Here is a 5709-nt window from a genome sequence, read left to right on the forward strand (position 1 = left end):
GGAGGCAAGGGTCAAGGGAGCATGAAAAAGCAAAACTAAAAGAAGTGGCCCTCGGAGCCTCCGGGTAGCCAGATGAAATTACACACAGACATATATATCCACATGCTCCGCACACACCAATCCTGCAGCTAATCTCCAGGGGATAGGACACAAGAGGAATCTTTGTGTGCTTTATTTAACCAAACACAGCAGCAGAAAGAGGATGGGGGAGGCCAGGAGGCAGGTCTCCTTCAGGTAAGAGTGTCCAGTTAGCAGCTTGAGGGGCCAGTATTGATGGCGTCCCCTTCAGGGCAAAGGCTGATCACAGGAGCAGGAAGCACCAGACAGCCAGAAATGCACCCATTCCCTTCAAAACCATCATCCACGACTGTCCCACCAGGGAGCTCTGTGGAAAACCAGGCAAGGCGAGAACATTTTTAGCAATAAATATAATTAACTGGTGACACACTCTAATACACACTAAGAAGGGAAGGCCACTCACTATGACTGATAACAACGTGCTGGAGTGAGAAGGAAGCATTACATCAGGCTGCCTTACCTAAAGCACAGACTACATGAAGGGAAAAGTAGCAGGATGTGTGCATTTATATGGGGGAACTGGAGGGGTGTGTTGCTTGGCGATGTCACAAAATCCGTGGATCTAATATTCCTCTAGGCATGAAGTGAGCTAATGAGGGCCCATAGGCCAAATCAGTTATTGGCTACATGTCTTGAACTAAGAATGTTTTTTTTATATTTTTAAATAATTGAAAATAAGAGGAAAAAAGTATTCTATGGCATTTAAAAATGACAGGAAATTCAGATGTCAGTGTCCATAAGTCAAGTTTTATTAGAGCCCAGGCATATCCACTCACTGCTGGACATAGTGGCAGAGCTGAGTAGGTGCACCAGACCTGGACAGCTGGAAAAGTTAGAAATACTTATTAATAGGTCCTTTACAGAAAATTTGCTGACCTTTGCTCTAGACTCCTTCTTCTGCTGAGAAAAATTGACACAGTAGGTATCTTAATGATGGCAGAATGAGCAGGGAACAGGGCACACACCTGTAATCCCAGGTACTCAGGAGGATCTCAAGTTCAAGGCCAACCTGGACAGCATCCTGAGATCCTTTCTCAAAATAGAATTTCAAAAAGGGCTGGGGATGTGGCTCAGTAGCAGAGCGCTTGCCTAGTATATGCAAAGCCTTGGGTTTGATCCCTGGTGTGTGTGTGTGTGTGTGTGCGCGCGCAAATAAAAATAAATAAAAAATAAGAAGAAGAAATTAGGCAAAGTTATAGGTGTACCTTCCACCCACTTAGTCCATGAGGTACTGCAAGGATCCCCAAAAGGAGGGAATTATGAAGCATTTCTAGCGGTAATAGACTAGAAAGTACATGTAAGAGTTTTTTTTTTTTTAATTTATTTTTTCAATTGTACACAATACCTTTATTTTGTTTATTTATTTTTATGTGGTGCTGAGGATCGAACCCAGGGCCTCACACGTGCTAGGCAAGCACTCTACCACTGAGCCACAACTCCAGCCCCCCTTTTTTTTTTTTAATAGCAATCAAACCCAGGGCCTCTCACAGGCTGGACAGAGTTCTACCACTGAGCTACATCCCAAGCCCCGAACTTCAATTACTGAATTTAAATTACAAGTACAGAGGAAATGTTCGAAGGACTCTTGCCCACAGAGAGAACTCTGGTGCTGGAGGGTGGCCACTGTTTCTTCCTGGGCAGCATGCATGTCTTCAGCTATGCCAAATGTACCACCAAATGTCTACAGCCCGGAGACCACTCAGTTCTACCACACTACTGAAAACCTGGTTTTAAAAAGTTTTATAGGTTAATAGCTACATTATTTGGAAATAATGTACACTAGCATATGATTATGCATGTTTACTACAATGTTTATGGCTACCTAAATCTGGCTTTTAAGTCCTTCCTTCCTCTAAGACAAACGAGGGCTCTTAATTTTATACAAGAAGCTTCTAGGCAGTAGATTGAATTGGACAGAACTTTTCTATGCTCATGTAAGACTACATGACCAGGGAAACTCCACATAATATACAAATACAAGAATGAGAAGTTAGACTCCATGTATTTATGATAAGTCAAAATGCACTCTACTGCCATGGATATCTAAAAAGAAAAAAAAAAAATTAAATATACACACACACACACAAAGAGACTTCTAGCCAGCCTCTGAACAACTCTGCTATACAGCCGCTGTCCACATGAGTAACTAGAAGGTCAAGCAGGTTAAGTAGCCACAGTGCATGAGAGAACCTAGGCTTGAACCTAAGTCTGTTTTGACACAGAAACTCTTTTCCCATCGTGTTCCCTTCAAGGCACAAACACATTTTCCTGGAGTGACTGCCTGCCTCCTAGTCAGATTTCACATTTGCTGGGGAGAAATAAGAGTGTGAAGCTGTGAACCACTTACTCTAAGGGACGGCGTGGGACTCGAGTCCCTGCTTATTCAATCTATCTGGTCTGAACTTTTAGATACAATGACTAGGCCACAAGGCACCCAGGGCGAGCATGGCAGGCCAGCCTGCCCTTTGTGTATGTGCATGGCTCATCAACTGACAGGCAAGATCTGCTGTGGGAACAAAATGGAAGTGCTTCTGCACCTCTGAGGCCACGGGACGAGGCTGAAGACATCTTTAAAGTACTGAGCTCAAAACTCTACTTTTTAAAACTTTTTTCCTCCTGGGCATGAATATTCTCAGCCCCATTTTATTTAATAAAAAGATGAATCTCTAACCACTCCTGGACTACTGGAGGTCCACAGAGCCCAGCATAACCTTTACTCTAAAAGCATATTTCAGAAATATCCACAATGGCCCACATCATTTCATAGCCCTCAGATAAAGACCCAACATGAGCTCTCATATATTTTCAGAAGGCAAACTCAATTTTTTTTCTGAACGTTTGTTTGTTGTTTATTTTGCAGGGCTAGGAGTTGAACCCAGGGCCTGCACACACGCTGGGCAAGCACTCTACCCCTGAGACCCACAGGTCCACTTTTTATCTATTTTCCTCAACTAGTCTCATATTCTCAAAGAAACCAGGAATCTAAAAACTTGTGTAAATCACAAAATCTAAGGTCACAGAAGCTCAAAGTGCAAATCAGCTTTCTTACAGCTTAAAACTGTCTATTTCCAAGTATGTTTCTACCTAAAGTTCTCCCTAAATTGAAAAGAACTGTCAATATGGCACAGGACTTGAGTCTATCCTACATTAACAAAGACAAAATGGTTAGTATTTGAAAAAAAGGCCACTTCTAAAATTCAATAGGATATTCTCTTGCTACATATTATATGACAACAAGAAAGTGAATTCTTTTTTTTCTTTTTTTGTACCAGGGATGGAAACCCCAGGGTGCTTAATCACTGAGCCACATCCCCATTCCTTTTTATCTATTTTTAAATTTTGAGACAGGTTCTCGCTAAGTTGCTCAAGGCCTCACTAAATTGCTGAGGCTGACTTTTAACTTGTGATCCTCCTGTCTCAGCCTCCCAGGCCACTGGGAGTAAAATGAATTCTTAAATGCTCAACGCATAGATCTGTGTCAATGTAGTTGTGAGGTAAATTATGTGGCTGACAATGCAGATTTTGAAGAGTTCATGAAAGTTCAAACCACGTGTTGCCCACCACGTGAGTCAAGAAGTTTCAGGAATGTTCATTTTCAGGTACACCTCAAACTTCAAAGTCTTTCAATCCCCTGTGGCCTTATTACTTTTATAAAACTTCTAGCACTCATTAACAAAATTGTGAGTTTACCAAAAGAACTTATAAAGTGTTTGGTCAGGACTCCATCTATGAATAACTGATAAAATGTTTCTTGGAAATTTAACAGTTACAAGGATCAGCAATACTTTCCTTTAAAAACATTAAAAGATTCTTTGAACTCACTGGATACTGTTTCAAAATCAATAAGACGATAAGATCAAGTGACAGGCAGCTTTTAAAAATATCTTTTCACTACTTGACAATTACTTTTCAAGCAACCAATTGATATGTTCAATATACTATTTGTAATACTTAAGATTTAAAGACATTCTTTTGGTTAGTTTTCTCTATCCAAAACCAAGGAAATGAACAGGGTCTGAAACCCTAGGACCACTGGCCTGCCTCTTAGGCCAGTATTTTTTCAAACTCAGGAGGAAGGGGAAGGAAAGTTATACACGGGTTAATTTTTGCCTTTGAACCAAAAAGCTAATTCTTGAGTTTTAATTTTTAATCAATTTTTTTTTTTTTTAAACTGGGGATTGAGCCCAGGGGCACCTTACCACTGAGCCACATCCCCAGTCCTTTACAAGACAGGGTCTCCCTAAATTGATGAGGCTGGCCTTGAACTTTCGATCCTCCTGCCTCAGCCTCCAGAGCAGTTGGGATTACAGGCATGTACCCTCGCATCCAATTTGAGCATAAAATTTTAAGAGTACTGCAATAGTATTACTGAAGTTATGAGCTTCCCTTAATATGAATAAAAATTTACATATACCGATTTTTTTGTAGAGGTTAACTACACTTCCTTAGCATACATTTGCATTTACAACTCTTCCTCTTTGAAAGAACTGGGGGAAACCCGGGAGAAGGGACCCAACTTCAGTAAGAAAACCGAAACCACCAAATTCACCTTAGGCAACTAACTGCTTTATACAGGATATGAAGATGGAAGAGGGTCATGAAAACTGGAAAAGAAGGACACGTCTCCATCAAATACCAAACCTGGGTTCAAAACTCTGCCAGGCTTCTGGTGCTAACTGCATAAATTCTCGTTGGAGGTCAAATCAACCGTTGTGGTGTCTGTTTCCTCAACTGGCACCTAAGTGGTGCCATTTACGAGAAAGTCATGGAAATCCAATCAAAGTGACTTTGGGGACAGAGATGCCCTGGGATCTGCTCGGGGGAAGGTCTCATGGGCGACGCTTCTCCTGGAGCACCACCACCTCCCCCTCCGCTCCCAACTTCCCCTTACGACGGGGACGGTCACACAGACGGTTTCTGAAAACCAAAGACAAAAATGAAAGGAAAGCCCCCCCGTCCATACCCCCGACGGGACCCCGGCTCGGGGGTGGGCAGGCCCGCGGGCACCGCGCTCGGGGCCGCCCCACGAACTCCTCCAGGAGGTCGCCAAGTTTCTTTCGCCCTTTTTCCCGCACCCGCCGGAGCCCAGGCAGCCAGGGGGCGGACGCGGCGGCCGGAACCGCGCGACCTGGAACCCGGGGCCTTTTCCTCCTTGGCCGGCCGCTCCCGCCGCCAGCGCCCGCGCCCGAGACCCGCCCCGGCGCGCGCGGGCGCCAACTTTGCCGGGACCCCGCGCCGCGGCCCGCGGCCCCGCTCCAGGCGCCCCGCCGCGCCGCGCGCCCCACCCCCGGCTGCGCTCCCTCCCCAGCTGCGGCGGCCCGGGCGCGGCAGGGGCCGTGGCCACCTTTCCCGGAGGCCGCGGGGGCCCCGACCCCGCGCTCCCGCAGCCGCGGCGGCGCCCGGGCGAGCTCACCTGGCGGCTGGCGGCGGCCTCCGGGGCGGCCTCTGGGCGTGGGCCGGGCGGGGGCGGCAGGGGGGCGGCGGGGCCGGGGCTGCAGCCCGAGCCGCCGCCGCCGGCCGCCTGGCCTCGCCCCCTCACGCGCCGGCCGCGGCCGTCCCCCGGGAGTGCGGGGAGCGCGGGGCACGCGGGTCCCGCGGCGGCGGCGGCGGCGGCGGCGGCGCGGCGCGACT

At 46.8% G+C, this 5709-nt stretch overlaps 1 protein-coding gene across 4 annotated transcripts in view; it reads right to left on the reverse strand.

Annotated features, from left to right (window-relative positions):
• Positions 1–5556, reverse strand: part of Atxn7 (ataxin 7) — a 135699-nt gene extending 130143 nt beyond the window's left edge. For 3 of the 4 annotated variants that reach the window (XM_076869929.1, XM_076869765.1, XM_076870012.1), the window contains exon 1: positions 5492–5556. The gene's annotated coding sequence lies outside the window, so the exon portion shown is untranslated. Of the gene's footprint in view, positions 1–4719; positions 4807–5491 lie in introns of those variants that run through there. The other variant, XM_076869842.1, reaches the window with a different exon arrangement.
• Positions 5557–5709: the final 153 nt, after the last annotated feature.

This window comes from Callospermophilus lateralis, chromosome 1 (genome assembly GCF_048772815.1).
Source record: "Callospermophilus lateralis isolate mCalLat2 chromosome 1, mCalLat2.hap1, whole genome shotgun sequence".
Taxonomy (NCBI): Eukaryota; Metazoa; Chordata; class Mammalia; order Rodentia; family Sciuridae; genus Callospermophilus; species Callospermophilus lateralis.